At 41.5% G+C, this 16,953-nt stretch overlaps 1 pseudogene; it reads left to right on the forward strand.

Moving 5' to 3' along the window:
• LOC131278841 (protein arginine N-methyltransferase 2-like) overlaps positions 1 to 16,953 on the forward strand; it is an 85,708-nt pseudogene that overhangs the window by 35,486 nt on the left and 33,269 nt on the right.

A 16,953-nucleotide genomic window follows, 5' to 3' on the forward strand; every position in this document is an offset into this window, starting at 1 on the left:
AATCTCATTGCCTCCTACCCTCTCTGTGCTTCCCCTGCTATACAAGCTGCTATTCTGTTTCCTTCTCTCTAGTTTATTTGTATTTATATTTTGTGTGAACAGTCTTATATGCAATATTGCCCATTTTCATATTTCACATGAGGTTTTACTCTGCTGTACATCCCCATGTTACATTTTTCAGCTTTCCCTTTAGTAATATACATGTCCTTAGACTTTCCTTTTTAACCAAAGCCCTGCTAGTTAAAAAGACAATGATGTACTTTCACCATTTCTATTCATTTCCAGAGACTTATAAACAACCTTTTTACCAGTTCTGTACTAGTTAACCCTCAGATTTTCCATTTTCTATTGTCACTCTATTTTCTGGTGACCTATATTCTAATTATTAACTCCATGAGTTTACACAGTATGTTTAGTTTATAGTAGTGCAATCATACATTATTTGTCCTTTTGTGTCTGGCTTGCTTCACTCAACATAATGCCCTCCAGGTTCATCCATGTTGTCATATGCTTCATGACTTCATTTCTTCTTACAGATGCATAATGTTCCACTCTGTGTATATACCACAATTTGATTATCCATTCATCAGTTGATGGACACCTGGATTGTTTCCATATTTTGGCAGTCGTGAAGAATGCCACTATGACCATTGGTGTGCAGATGTCTGTCTGTCTCACTGCTCTCAGTTCTTCTGGGTATATACCCAGTAGTGGTACTGCAGGGTCACATGGCAAGTCTATATTCAACTTCTTCAGGAACTGACAAACAGTCCTCCACAGTATCTGGACCATTCTACATTCCCACCAACAGTGACTAAGTGTTCCTATCTCTCCACATCCTATCCAACACTTATAGTTCTCTCTCATTTTAATAGTGGCCATTCTTATAAGTTTGAAATGATGTCTCATTGTGGCTTTGATTTGCATTTCCCTAATCACTAGAAATGTTGAACATTTTTTCGTGTGTTTTTTTTTTGTCATTTATATTTCTTCTTTGGACAAATGTCTATGCAGATCTTTTGCCCATTTTTTAATCTGGTCCTCTTTCTTTTTATTGTTGAGTTTTAGTATCTCTTATCTTTTTATATATCATGGATATTATACTGTGATTTCCAAATATTTCTCCCATTGAGTCTGCTGCCTTTTCACCCTTTTGGCAAAGTCTTTTGTGGTACAGAAGTGTTTAATTTTGAGGAGGTCCCATTTATCTGTTTTTTCTTTTGTTGCTCATGCTTTGGGTGTAAGGTTTAAGAAACTACCACCTACCACAAGATTTTGAAGATGCTTTCCTACATTTTCTTCCAGGAGTTTTTATGGTTGTTACTTTTATATTTAGGTCTTTGATCCATTTTGAGTTAATTTTTAGATCAGGTGTGAGATGGGGGTTCTCTTTCTTTCTTTGGGATATGGCTGTCCAGTTCTCCCAGCACCATTTATTGAATAGACTGTTTTAGCCCAGCTGGGAGGGCCTGACAGTCTTGTCAGAAATCACTTGACTGTAGATGTGAGGGTCTATTTCGAGTTCTCAGTTCGGCTCTATTGGTCTGTCTGTATTTCAGTACCAAGCAGTTTTTACCACTGTAGCTAAGTAATATGCTTTAAAGTCACAAAGTAACCAAATAAGTTTTTCTTTTTAAAGATATTTTGGCTATTTGGGGCCCCTTACCCATCAAAATACATTTGATAATTGATTTTTCCATTTCTGCAAAAAAGGCGGTTGGGATTTTGATTGGAATTGTGTTGAATCTGTAAATTGACATCTTCACTTTATTTAGCACTGACTATTCTTCCATTTAAGTCTTTGGTTTTTTCTAGCAATGTTTTGTAGTTTTCTGAATACAGGTCCTTTGTATCCTTGATTAAGTTTATTCCTAAATATTTGATTCTTTCAGTCACTATTGTATGTTTTCTTCTGATATCCTCCTCAGATTGTTTATTAGTAGTGTATAGGATTGCTCTTGACTTTTGTGGATTAGTCTTATACCCCACCATGTAGCTGAACTTGCTTGTTAGTTTTAGTAGCTTTGTTGTGGAATTTTCAGGATTTTCTAGATACAGGGTCATATCATCAGCGAATAATGGAAGTTTTACTTCTTCCTTTACTATTTGGCTGCCTTTTATTTCTTTATCTAGCCTAATTGCTCTAGCTAGAACTTTTAATACAATATTGAGCAACTGGTGACAGTGGGCATCTTGTCTTATTCTTGATCTCAGTCTTTCACCATTGAGTACTATGCTAGCTATAGGCACTTTACCATATTGACAAAGATTCCTTCTATTCCTGTCTTTTGGAGTTTTGTTTTGTTTTTTTTTTTTTAAATCAAGAAAGGATGCATTTTGTCAAATGCATTTTCTGCACCAATCAAGAGGATCATGTGATTTTTCTTCTTCAATTATTAATGTGGTTTTATTGCACTAATTAACTTTCTTGTGTTGAACCACCCTTGCATACCTGGGATAAAATCCACTTCATTGTGATGTATAATTCTTTTAATGTACTTTTAGATTTGGTTTGCAAGTATTTTGTTGAGGATTTTTGTATCTATATTCATTAGAGATACTGGTCTGTAAATTTATTTTTTCATAGTATTTTTATCTAGTTTTGGTATTAGGGTGATTTTGACTTCATAGAATGAGCTTGGTAGCATTCTTTCCTGTTTAGTTTTTTCAAAGAGCTTAGCAAGATTGGCATTAGATTGTCTTTTTTCAAAAAATTTATTTATTTATTTATTTATTTATTTATTTATTTATTTATTTATTTATTTATCTCTCCCCTTCCTCCCCACTTAGCTGCTCTTTGTGTCCATTTGCTGTGTGTTCTGTGCCCACTTGTATTCTTGTCAGTGACACTGGGAAACTTCGTCTCTTTTTTTTGTTGTTGGTTCATCTAACTGCGTTAGCTCTCCATGTGTGCGGTGTCACTCCTGAGTGGGCTGCGCTTTTTTTGCGCAGGGTGGCTCTCCTTATGGGGCGCAATCCTTGCGCAATGGGCTCTCCTACCCGGGGACACCCCTGTATGGCACAGCATTCCTTGAGTCCATCAGCACTGCTTGTGGGCCAGCTCACCACACAGGTCAGGAGGCCCTGGGTTTGACCCCTGGACCTCCCATGTGGTAGGCAGATGCTGTATCAGTTGAGCCAAATCTGCTTCCCGAGATTGTCTTTGTTTTTTTTTTTATTTAAGTATTTATTTCTCTCCCTTCCCCCCCCCCCGTTGTCTGTTTTCTGTGTCTATTTGCTGCATCTTCTTTATCCGCTTCTGTTGTTGTCAGCAGCATGGGAATCTGTGTTTCCTTTTGCTGCGTCATCTTGTTATGTCAGCTCTCCGTGTGTGCGGCACCATTTCTGGGCAGGCTGCACTTTTTTTCGCGCTAGGCAGCTCTCCTTCTGGGGTGCGTTCCTTGCGCTTGGGGCTCCCCTATGCGGGGCATACACCCGTGTGGCCCAGCACTCCTTGTGCGCATCAGCACTGCGCATGGGCCAGCTGCACACGGGTCAGGGAGGCCCGGGGTTTGAACCGTGGACCTCCCATGTGGTAGATGGACACCCTAACTACTGGGCCAAGTCCGCTGCCAAGATTGTCTTTGGTGATTGGTGAAATTTACCTGTGAGGCCATCTGGTCCTGAACTTTTCATATTTAGGAGGTTTTTGGTGACTGTTTCAGTCTCTTCACTTGTGATTTGTTTTTTGAGGTCTTCTGTTTTTTCTAGGGTCAGTGTAGGTTGTTTGTGTGTTTCTAGGAATTTGTCCGTCTCCTCTACATTGCCTAGCTTTTGGCATACAGTTGTTCACAGCACTCTCTGACGACCTCTGTTACTTCTGCAGGGTCAGTGGTAATGTCCTCCCTCTCATTTCTGATTTCATTTATTTGTGTCTTCTCTCTCTCTTTATTTTTCAATCTAGCTAAGCATTTGCTGATTTTTTTTTTTCCTCAAAGAACCAACTTTTGATTTTGTCGATTCTATTGTTTTTTTGTTCTCGGTTTCATTTTTTTCTGCTCTGATCTTTAATATTTCTTTCCTTTGGCTTGGTTTGGGATTAGTTTGCTTTTCTTTTCTAATTCCTCCAGGCGTGCAGTCAGATCTTCAATTTTAGCTTCTTTTTAAATGTAAGCCTTGAGGGCTGTAAATTTCCCTTTCAGCACTGCCTTTGCAGAGTCCCATAGGTTCTGATACGCTGTGTTCTCGTTTTCATTCATCTCAAGGTATTTATTGATGCTTTTGCAATTTCTTCTTTGACCCACTCTAGTAATTTGATATTATTTATGAATTTCAGAAAGAGATATAATGTTTATAAGGTAATACCCTCTGATTGTATTAGATTCACCTGAGATGACTTTGATTAAATTATGTTAAGATTAGGGCATGCAGGTTTGGGTCCCCAATCGCTTGGTGGGCTATATAAATGGATGCTCAATCAAGAACACAGAATTAGATACACAGAGAAGATACACAAAGGATCCTACAGCCCCAGAAGAGATGAACCTGATAGTTTACAGCTGACCCTGTGAGGAGAACAGAGCAACTGAGCCTGGAAAGAAACAAGTCCCAGGAAGAGAGACGAGCCTTATGCCAGCCTATAGCTGAGCCTGGAAGTAGCTGGGACCACAAAGCCTTAAGAGTAAGAAGCTGAACCGTCGCAGACATCACCCACCATCTTGCTTCATCACATGGTAATAGACTTTGGGTGAGAAAGTACCTCTTATGGTACCTTGAGTCGGACTCTTTAGGGCCTTGTGACTGTATGCTTCTGCCTCAAATAAAGACCCTGTATAAAAGCCAACAGATTTCTGATACTTTGCATCAGCACTCCTTTTGGCTGACTAATACACCCGCTGATTATTTAAGAGTGTGTTGTTTAATCTCTATATATTTATCAACTTTCCCTTTTTCTGTCCATTTTTTTTTTAAGATTTATCTATTTATTTCTCTCCCCTTTCCCCACCCTGGTTGTCTGTTCTCTGTATCTATTTGCTGTGTCGTCTTTGTCCGCTTCTGTTGTTGTCAGCAGCACAGAAATCTCTGTTTCTTTTTGTTGTGTCATCTTGTTGTGTCAGTTTTCTGTTGTGTGTGGCACCATTCCTGGGCAGGCTGCACTTTCTTTCATGCTGGGCAGCTTTCCTTATGGGGCGCGCTCCTTGCGTGTGGGGCTCCCCTACGCAGGGTCACCCCTGCATGGCAGGGCACTCCTTGTACGCATCAGCACTGCGCATGGGCCAGCTCTACATGGGTCAAGGAGGCCCGGGGTTTGAACCGCGGACCTCCCATGTGGTAGACGGACTACCTAACCACTGGGCCAAGTCCACCTCTATTCTTTTCTATTTCTGATCTCCTCTCTTTTCTAGTTCGGATATTCTGTCTTCAAGCAATTCAATTCTGCTGTTATATGCTTTCAATGTGTTTTTAATCTCATCTATCATGTCTTTCATTCCCATAAGCTCTGTTACTTTTCTTTGCAGACTTTCAAATTTTTCTTCTTTTTTTATTTTTATTTTTTAGTATGTACCGGGGATTGAACCCAAGCATTCAACTACTGAGCTACACCACCCGCTCCACTCAGATTTTCCTTTATGCTCACCCAGTCCCTTCTTAATATCCTTTATTTCTTTAGTTATATTTTCCTTTAATTCTTTGAATTGATTTAGGAGATTTGTGTGATTATCATTCACTAGTTGTCTTAAATCCTGTATATTGTCAGGATAGTTGGTTTCTTCCTTTGGCTAGGCTATCTCTTCCTGTTTTCTAGTATGGCTTGTAATTTTTTGCTCATGTCTAGGCATCTGAATATCTTGGTTAGTTTATTCTGGTGGCCAATTTCTCTCTCTTGCCTAGTGTTGTTTTTTTTTTCTTTCCATAGCTATTCTTTGATTTTATAGTTCATTGTATTCTAAATCTTTAAAATTGCCCAACTTAAGTTCTCAAGATTGGGCCAGGGACTCACTAATAGGGCACAGACTTTATCCCTGGGGACTAAAGAGAGACCTAAAAGCAGTTTTTCTCCTTGCACTTTCCTGGTTGGCCAGTAGATGGAACTCATCAGTGCACCTTTCCACAGAGATGTTTCTTTCAACCTCTGCTTTCCAGCTCTGGTCTGGCCAGAGCTGAGATTCAAAAAAGGCTCTGCTGGCAAAATTTACTGAAGAGAAGCCCTCTGACCACCCTCTCTCTTCTGTTGAAGCTTCTGACAGGGAGGAAGACATCTGCTCCCCTGTCATTCGGCTGCAGTAAGTGTAATGTCTTTAGGGTGGGGAATGGGGATATAAATGATATCTTTGTACTTGGTATGAATCGAAGCATAGGTTTAGCATTATTTTTATGCATTTGCATTTTATTCCTGTCAGAAGTAAAAAGTGGAGTTATAATCCAAAATTACATTAGTACTGGTGTTCATAATTACCCTTTTAGTGGCTTCACAAGAGTTCTTTTTTTCTTTATGCATGTTCATTCTGTTCATTCCTTTCATTCTGAAGACCTCATTTTAGCTTTGCTTATTGAGTAGGTTTAGTGGTGTTGAACTTCTTCAGGTTTGTTTATCTGGAAATGTCTTAATCGCTCCCTTGTTTCTGAAAGATAGTTTCATTGGTTATAGAATTCTTGACAATTTTTTGTCTTATCATTTTGAATGTATTGTCCCACTGCCTTCTTGCCTCCATGGTTTCAGATGAAAAATCACCACTTAATTTTATTTGGGCTGCCTTGTATATAATGTATTGCTTCTACTTGCAATTCTCAGATTCTCTCTCTGTCTTTGGCATTTTACAGTTCGATTATACTTTATTTTGGTGTAGATCTCCTTGAGTTTATCCTGATTGTGGTTCATGGGGTTGCTTTGATATGTATTTTCATGTCTTTTTTAAAATTTGGGAAGTTTTCAGTCGTTTTGCTTTCAGATATCCTTTCTGCTCCTTTTTCTCCTTCTTGGATTCCCAAAATGCTCTATTCATATGATTGATGGCATCCCACAGGTCTTTTAGCTTTGTTCACTTTTAAATTTCATTCTTTTTTTCTTTCTGCTTCTCATTCTGAATAATTTCAGTTGTCTTATCATCATCTTCTGATTATTTTTTCTGCCAGCTCCAATATGCTGTTAAACCCCTATAGGTAATTTTTTATTTCAGTCATTGTGATCTTCAATTCCAGTTTTTGTGTTTTGTTCCTTCTATAACTTCTCTATTGAAATTTTCATTTTGCTCATAAATGGTTTCCCTGATATCCTTTGGTTCTTTATGTGTGTTTTCCTTTAGCTCTTTAAGAATATTTAAAACCATTTTTAAAAGTCTTTATCTGGTATTTGGAAAGTCTGTTCTTAATTGATGGTTTTTGATATTTTTTTCTTGCTCATTTAGTTTGGCCATCATTTCTAGTTTCTTTTTATGCCTTGTAATCTTTCCTTATACATTGGACATTTTAAAATTTTCATGTGATAACTCTGGAATTTTGTATCTGAGATGTCTGTTCCTTAAATTTATAGCTAGCTGGTAATACAACAGATTTTCATGAAGTCAGGAACTAACAAAAACAAATAAACAAAAAAACACTTTCTTTAACATTCCTTGCTGATTGGAGCTATGTTGACTGATGGACCCCTTCAGAGCTTAGCTTTCCTAAGAATGAAACTTAAGAACAGCTCAAAGTTCTTTAAGTTGGGGTCCTCCTCAGTGTTTTTCTGAGCATTTGTCTTGTCCTGGGCATGTGCTCATGGCCTTAGGAATTCTCCTGTTTACATGGATCTGAGTGTCCCCTCTTCTCCCTGTGAACTAGCCTTTCTTCTAGTCTGGGGAGCTCTGTTCCATGTCTTAAAGCTGGTAGTTCTTTGCCCCAGGCTGTTACAATTTGTGCTTTGGCCTGCAGGGCAGGTTCTGGCACACCAGATCGGAGACTTCTTTAGTTAGCCACCAGGTAGACAGGTACAGACATGCATGCATGCCACTGTAGCAGGATTACACTGTTCCCTCTGAAACTTGCACCAGAGTCCTGCAGTGAGAGCACGTGCTGGCTGTGCACCAAGCTGGGGACGGGGTGGAGGAAGGGCCAGCAGTGGTGCTGGGAGGTTTTCTATTCTTTTAAAGTGCATTTTTCTTGATGAGGCATTCACCGAGTTACTGCAAGCCTTTGTTGCAGTGACTGTGAAAACTGTTTTCCAGAGCTCTGAGAAATATGGTTCTGCTAGTTTTCAAAGATTCTGTGAGGGGATGGAACCTTGGAGCCTCTCACTCACCATCTTGGTGAACATGAACCTTGTAATTGATTTTTTTTTTTTTGAGGCATCCAGGCTAGGGATTGAACCCGGGACTAATATGTGGAAAGCTGGTGCTCAACCACTGAGCCACATTGGCTTTCTTGAGTTGGTATTTTCACTTGTTTTACTTGTTGTTTGTTTCTCTTTTTTCAGGAGGCACTGGGAACCGAACCCAGGACCTCCCATGTAGTAGGTGGGCGCTCAACTGCTTGAGCCACATCCACTCCCTGCAATTGATTTTTTTTTTAAAGATTTATTTATTCCCACTCTCCCCCACCACCTCATTGTCTGATCTCTCTGTCCATTCACTCTGTGTACTTCTGTGTCTGCTTGTCTTCTCTTTAGGCAGCACTGGGAACTGATCCTGGGACCTTCGAGAATGGGGGAGAGGTGCTTAATTTCTTGCGCCCCCTCAGCTCCCTGGTCTGCTGTGTCTCTTTTTGTCAGTCTGTGTCTCATTTTGTTGCGTCATCTTGCTGCTCCAGCTCTCTGCTCAGGCCAGCTTGCTGCGCGGGGCGGCACTCCTGCACGGGCTAGCACTCTGCTTGGGCCAGCTCACTGTGCAGGCCAGCACTCCGTGGGGGCCAGCTTGCCTTCACCAGGAGGCCCCAGGTGTTGAACCCTGGACCGCCCAGATGGTAGATGTCATTTGAGCTACATCCACTTCCCTGCAATTGATTTTTGTATTTTGTAGCCTTGTTAATGCTTGTTTATTAGCTTTAATAGTTTTTAGTGGGTTCTTTAGGATTTTCTGTATACACAATTATGTCGTCGGCTGATGAGTATAACTTACTTCTTCCTTTCCACTCTGGAAATCTGCATTTTATTTTTTTTCCTTGCCTAATTACCCTGACTAGAACCTCAGTGCTTTAGTCATCCAAAGTGGTGCTAATGCAAAGTACCAAAAATCTGTTGGCTTTTATAAAGGGTATTTACTTGGGGTGGAAGCTTACGGTTACCAGGCTCTAAAGAGTCCACGTCCAAGTTACGTCCTCACCAAACTCTGTTGCCACGTGTTGAAGCAAGATGGCGGGCGATGTCTGTGAGGGCTCAGCCTTCCTCTTCCCTCTTAAGGCTCTGTGGGCCCAGCATCTTCTCATCTCAGCTGTGGGCTGGCATAGGGTGCATCTGTCTTCCCAGGGCCTCTTCTGTATCTGTAGAACTGTCTCTCTTACTCTGTGTATCTATTTCCTGTGTCTCCTTGATTGAGTGAACATTTAGATAGCCAACAAAGGGGGGGGGGGGGACTCAAACTGAGTTGCCCTAATGAAGTGATTGAATCAAAGTCCTAATCTTAACATAATTTAATCAAAGGCATCTCAGCTGAATCTAGTATGGTCAGAGGGTATCAGGCCAGAGGAACAGACCAGTTTATAAACATTCATAAGTAATCTCAAACTGCCACACTCTGGTACAGTGTTGAATAGAAATGGTGAGGACAGGCATCCTCATTGTGTTCCTGATCTTAGGAGGAAAGCGTCCAGTCTTTCATCCTTGAGTTTGTTGTTAGCTGTGCATTTTTAATAAATGCCCTTTATAATGTTGAGAATTAATTTCCTTTTCTTTTCTAGTTTTCTGAATAAGAGAAGAAAACAACAGACCAACATCCCTTATTATCAAGGATGCAAAATTTCAAATAGAATACTAGCAAACCAAATCCAACAGTGTATTAAAAGGTTGTACACCATGACCAAGTATGAGTGCAGGGTTAGGTCAGCATAAGAAAACTAGTCAACATAATATACCAAAGTAATAGAGCAAAGGGGAAAAACAAAACAAAAACGCTTTCGACAAAATCCACCACCCCTTCTTGTGGTGTCTTTGTTTGGCTTTGGTATTAGGGTAATATCCCTGTTGACATTTTTTAAACTACGTAAAAACAAATACTTCAGGATGAACCTAAAAACATAATGCAGAGTGAAAGATGCAAGACATTAAAGAATATGTAGTATTTGATTCAATTATATAATGTTTCAGAAGGTAAAGTTAAAAGTTTATGGATGTATACATAGGTGATAAAACTATAAAGGAAAGCAAGGCAGTGGTTCCCATAAAAATCACGATAGTGGTTCTTTAGTGGGGAGGGGTCTGTGATCAGGAAGGAGGGTTGTGGGAGGTTTGGGGGTGTTGGCAGTGTTCTGGTGTTGGGTATACAGGTATTTCCAATATAATTGTAGTTGAAAAATGCTACAGGAACTTTCTAAGGTACTTTTCATGTATGTCATATTTCAAAATGTAAAATGTTAAAAGAGAAAAATTACTGTGCATGTACATGGTTATAACTTTCAGCTCCTTAAGTTAAGGTAGATAATGAAAAGTATGAAAAGTCCTTGCTCTACCAGGCTCTGACTCCAAAGATAGCTACCATTTAACGAGGTTTATGCTTATAAGCTACATCTGTTTATTTTTTAAAAATTTGTACAAAAGGAATAGCTCACACACACTGATTTTCACTTTGGTCTTTTCTTGTAGATGTATTATTTTGATGTTTCTTCCATATCAGCACCTATACTTTGTAATATCTGCACAGTGTTATGCTTGATTTTATAAGAACCATACTGATGAACAGCGATTAATATCTTTTATTATGACACAGAATGTTGAAGTGAAAATCATCTGTATATAAATCTTGTTAAATTTTGGTTAGAATTTTCATAGGGTAAATTAGAGGGTGTATGCATATATATATATATATTTTTTTCTTTTTCTTTTCGTAGGTAATGTGAATTTGCCCTTCAGAAAGATTCACCAATTATAGACTTATCAATTATGTATGAGATTGCTTATTTCCCTACCATAAATAATCAGTGTAAAAAAAGATCTCCAATCTTAATTAAAGGTGAACATGGTACTTACCATTTTTATTTCCATCTTTAAGTGAGCTTTGATTATCTTTTATATATTTTTTCACCTTTTGTACATTTTTAAATATTCTTTTATGTCATTTCCCCATATTTCTTTTTCCCCCCCAACCCACCCTATTATTTTTTAATTATGTTTTTTATGACAGAAGTTGCAAGCTTATAAAACAATCATGCAAATGTGCAGAATTCCCAAACAACACCCTTCCATCAACATACCGCAGTGTGGTGGAACATTTGCTACAGATAAGATAATATCATCTGATTGTTACCACGTCCATAGTGTACATTTGGCTCACATTTTCCATACTGCCTCAGTATCAACACAGTACATCTTTTGCATAGATGCAAGAATATTATATTACCACTCCTAACCATAGTCCATAGGTCACTTTAGCTGTATTTTTCCCATGCTCCTCCACATTCCCAACACCCTGCAACAGTGATGTACATCTGCTCTAGCTCACAAAGGGCACTCTTGCATCTGTACCATCAACCACAGTTCTCATCCACCTCTTGGTTTACTGTGCTATTCATTTCCTAGATTATTCTCTAGCATTCTGTCAATTGGCATTTACATACCTTGACTACCATTTTCAGTCACATCCCCATATATAAACTAGCAGTTACTCACTGTGTGTTACCATTCATTCCATACATTTCTACACTTTTACAGTAAAGGTAATTAAAGCTTCTACATACGTTAAATGTCAGTAGTCCATCTCAGTTCTCGTCTCCTTTAAAAATCCACCATCTACCACCAGGGTGTACAGATATTTTCCTACAATTTCTTCTAGAAGTTATAGTTCTTCCTTTTGTTTTTAGGCTTTTTTATCCATTTTGAATTAATTTTTGGATAAGGTGTGAGATAGGGGTCCTCTTTCCTTCTTTGGCTGTGGATATCCAGTTCTTTCAGCACCATTTGTTGAATGGACTGTTCTATGCGAGTTCTGTGTGTTTGACAGGCTAGTCAGAAATCACTTGACCATGTGAGGGTCTGTGTCTGAACCATAAATTTGGCTCCATTGGTCTATATGTTTGTCTTTATGCCAGTATCAGACTTTTTACCACTATAGCTGGGTAATATGCTCTAAAGTCTGGAGAAGAGGGTTTGCTTTTCCTTTTTATAATGTGTCTGGCTATTCAGGCCCCCTACATTTCTTGCTAAACGTATTGTTAAATATTTTGTTTATTATTACCATTGTAAATGGTTGGGCAAATTGTTCTCTGTATATCAGTTAAATTAAGTTGATCAATAGTGTTGTTCAAGCCTTCTCTAGCCTTACTAATTTTTGGTCTATTCCTGTCAATTATTGAGGGGAGGCTGTCAAAATCTCTACTATAATCGTGTATTTGTGTGTTTCTCTCTGCACTTCTACCAGTTTTTGCTTTGTATATTTTGAAACTCTGATATTAGGTGCAAACATATTCAGAGTTATATCCTTTTGATGATCTCTCTATCATTTTGAAATGACCGTCTTTATCCCTGGGAATTCTCTTCGCACTGAAATGTGCTTCGTCTGGAATTAATGTAGCTACTTCAGCTTTCTTTTGATTGGTATTAACATGGTATGCCTTTTTTCAACCTCTTGCTTTTACCTAGTTGTGGCTTAATAAAAGTAGGTTTGGGAAGTGGCTATGGCTCAGTCAGTTGGGGAGGCCCTGGGTTCGCATCCCGGAGTCTCCTCCTGAAGGCAGGCTCGCCCGCACGCTGTGGAGAGCCGCTGGCTTGGGTGCCACGGGGTACCGTCCCGCCCCCAAGCACCGCCTCAGCAAGGTGACGCAACAGAAAGGGAGACAAGCGAAAACACAGAAGAGCGCGCAGTGAACGGACACAGAGCAGTCAGCACGCAAAAAGCTGCAAGGGGGGATAAAAAAAAGTAGGTTTCTTGTAGGCAGGATAATTGTGTCTTGCTTTTGTATCCTTTGTTGGTTATGAACTATAACTCTGTTCTGCTTGCTTGGTGTTTGCTGGAAGACTGGAGTCTACATCTTTAACTTGTTCTGCCTTCTAACTTGTGTTCCATTACTGTCAGACATTTTTAGACTCATAAGCATGTATGTTGTTCTGTTTTCTTTAGACAGTTTCCTTTTAAAGAAGTTGAAGTAACAAGACAAAGTCCGTTTCCTCAGGAGTCACCTCTCTGGTTCTTTACCACTTCATGTGGATCCAAATCTCCATCTGGTGTCTTTCTTTTCCTTTATTTTTTTCTGTAAAGGATTTCCTTTAACATTTCTTGTAGTGCCCAACTTGCTCGTGATGAATTCTTTCCATTTCAGTTTGCTTGAAAAGTATTTAATCTTTGTTTTTGAAAAATGTTTTTGCTGGTTATAGAATTCTAGCTTGACAGTTTTTCCCCATTTCATTACTTTAGAGATACTGTTCTGTGATCTCCTGGCTTGCATGATTTAGGACCAGAAATGTGCTGCCCTTAATTTCTCTGTGTTAATCTGTCTCCTTTTTCAGGCTTTTTTAAGGATTTCTCTTCATTGCATGTTTGAGCTATTTTTTTTAATGTACTTTGGTTTTGTTTTTTTTTTTTTGGTCATGTTTCTTATGCTTGGGATTTGTTAACTTTCTTTTGTAGTTTTAATCAGATTGGGAAAAATTTCAGCCCTTATTTTATCAAACATTTCTCTACTTTTCTTTCCTTTGTGGATTCCAGTTATACATGTATTAGGCACTTGAGGTTCCCCTTGCCCCACAGCTCACTAATGCTCTAATTTTTTTATTTTTCTCTCTTTCATTTTGGATAGCATGTTTTCAAGTCCACTGATCTTTTATCGTACAATGTCTAATCTGTTGTTAATCCCATAGAGACATCATTATCATCTCCAGAAGTTTGATTTAGACTTATATTTCTAGTTATTTCATGTTCAGTGACAATGTACTAGGAAGATATTCCTGGATTACTTTGTTTTCCTCGGCATTTTGGCCTTCAGGTGCTATGGGGAAGTATGAGCACCAGCTGATCTCCTCTGTCCCTTAAAAGGGGCTTCCTGCATGAGCCTGAGGAATCTTTTTTTCATCCTTGAAAAACAGTGACTTAACAAAGATAGTAAGTTCTGTGTGTTTGGTTACGCATTGTTTTCTGGAAGGTACACCCTTCCTTTATGGAGAGCTGGCTTTTCCTTCTCTGAATAAACTTTTTGTGCGATTTGCTGGCCTCTCCACCTCGGGAACACCAGCTGTTCGTCCCCCCAGCCACATCTTTCCAGGATTGCTTTCCTCCTCCTCATTCCCAGCAGCTGTGGTTCCTGCCCAGCCTTCTGCGTGGCCCGAGGGCGCCTCCATCACCGTCATGCTCATCTCAGCTGCCCTGGACCCTCAGGCTTGCCTCACTGGGCCGTGCAGGCCTGGAGCCCTCAGGATCCTCAGCTGGGCGGCAAGCCCAGACCTGGGCAGATGCAGGAGGACCCAGGCCATGAGTCTGAGCCTCCAGGCCTGCGCAGGAGCGGGCACCGAACTTCCCTGCAGGTCTGCAGCAGAAGTGGCCGGCGAGGTGTCTGACCAGAGCTAGCCAGGCGCAGGATGGGCCTCTGCCCGCAGCTCTGGGGGGGAGGGGTTCGGTCCTCCCTCTTGGCCCCAAACTCACTCTGTACATTTTTTCCTCTCCTCTTTCAGCTCCTACTTTTTTCCCTTTATGCCTGTTAAACATTATACTGTATTTCAAGTACTAAAGGCTCTGTCCAGATCAGAGTGACCTGCCCTGGCTCTGTTCCCACCTGCTGGTTTGTCCTGCCCTCAGAGCGATACCCCTGCCTGCTGCGCTTCCGCAGCTGGAGTGCTGGGGAGTGGGGACTGGGCCAGGGGTGCTGGGGGGGAGGGGGCAGGAGTGGTGCCAGAGAGCAGGGCTGGGGGGGGGAAGGGCGGGGGTGCTGTGTGCTCTGCCGGGCGGATGGTGGGGGGTGCCAAGCACTGCGCTGGGAAGGGAAGTGGGGGGAAGGGTGGGCGTGCCTTGCGCTGCACTGCGTGGGGTGGGGGGAAGGGCGGGGGTGCTGTGCGCTGTGCTGGCGGGAAGGCGGGGTGCTGAACACTGCGCTGGAAGGGGAAGGGTGGGCGTGCCGTGCGCTGCACTGCGTGGGGTGGGGGGGAAGGGCGGGGGTGCTGTGCGCTGTGCTGGCGGGAAGGCGGGGTGCTGAACACTGCGCTGGAAGGGGAAGGGTGGGCGTGCCGTGTGCTGCACTGCGTGGGGTGGGGGGGAAGGGCAGGGGTGCTGTGCGCTGTGCTGGCGGGAAGGCGGGGTGCTGAACACTGCGCTGGAAGGGGAAGGGTGGGCGTGCCGTGCGCTGCACTGCGTGGGGGGGGGGGGAAGGGCGGGGGTGCCGTGCGCGGCGCTGGAGCCTGGGCAGCTTCGGCGGCAGCTCTGACCTCCCCTGGGCCTTGGCGGAAGGCTGGTGTCCTCCCGGGGAGGGGCAGCGCTGGCCCAGCGCGCTCGTCCTCCTGTCCTAGATGCCCCCTCCCTGGGGCGTGGCTGGGGCCTCGCGCATCCCCGCAGCATGGGGTACCCCCTACTTAGCCTACCCCCGACCTGTACTAGTCTATCAGCCCCGCGAGCAAACGGGAAGTTCCTGTGTGAGAAGGGGCCTCCCGCCCGGGTGTGCGGACTCTGGGGGCTCGGCCATGAGCGGGGACACGGTGGGGACGTGGCCAGGAGGGTGTCGCCCGCCCCCCCCACCCGTCCACGCCTGTCCCAGGCTCTGGGCGGCACAGGGAGACGCTGCGGGGAGTCCCGAAGCTTCTGCCTCGCTCCTCGCTGGCCACTTTCCCTAATGTCTCTTGATGTATTTTTGTTTTTATTTCTATTTTTTGCTGATGTATTTTTCCATCTGTTTTTTTTGTTTTGTTTTGTCTTTAATACAAAGCAAACTACTCCTTGACTTAAATTCCCCCAAGACAGCTTCCTCGCTTTCCCATGGAGTCATCCTCCTTGCGCCTCTGGCAGCCCTGTTCCATACCCTTTAATCCTACTAAAATCTATAATAGTTTTTTTAAATGTAATAAACTTTATTTCAACTTCAAAAAATAAAATAGCAGAAAAAAGACAGCTTAACACATTATGGTAACATTACTTTAGAAAATTCTGTCCAGGTACATTTATCTTATTTAATTCTAAAAATAAACTCATTTGTTTATCCAACATTCAGAAAGACACACGAATGAGCACAGATTTGCTAAATGACATGACCAGGATCTCCTTGTTAATGAAGGGAAAAAAATGCTTGATCATATTCATCTCCTAAAACTAAATCCCGTACTCTTTTTCTTTTTACATTTAGCATTAATACCTTACCTTCTTAGCATTTGCTACAAAAATATTACATTATTGCTGTTAACTATAGGCTATAAGTTACATTAGTTGTATTTTTCCATGTATTACCATATTCTTAACACCATATAATAGAGGAATATTCTTGTATTTTTATTATTAACCATAACCCTCATCCCCCACCTAAATCACTATGGTATATAGTACCTAGAGTATCCTCTAGCTGTCTTTCAATAAACAATCTCCCTACACTACCCCTTTCAGCCACAGTCACGTTTATAAACATCATAATGTGCTGCCATCAACTCCATCCATTCCCACGTATTTACAGTCAACCTTATGAAACACTCTATCCAGAATCAGCTACCCCTTCTCAACCGGTGCTCTGTCTCCTAGTAACCTGTACACTATTGTTTAACTCCCTAAGTTTTCTCATACTCAGTTCATAGCAGTGTGACTGTGCAATATTCGTCCTTTTGTATCTGGCCTGTTTCACTCAACATAATATCCTCAAGGTTCTTCCATGTTGTCATGTGTTTCCCCGGTTCATTTCTTCTTACCGCTGAACAATGTTCCATCGTGT

This window comes from Dasypus novemcinctus, chromosome 6 (assembly GCF_030445035.2).
Source record: "Dasypus novemcinctus isolate mDasNov1 chromosome 6, mDasNov1.1.hap2, whole genome shotgun sequence".
NCBI classification, from domain to species: Eukaryota; Metazoa; Chordata; class Mammalia; order Cingulata; family Dasypodidae; genus Dasypus; species Dasypus novemcinctus.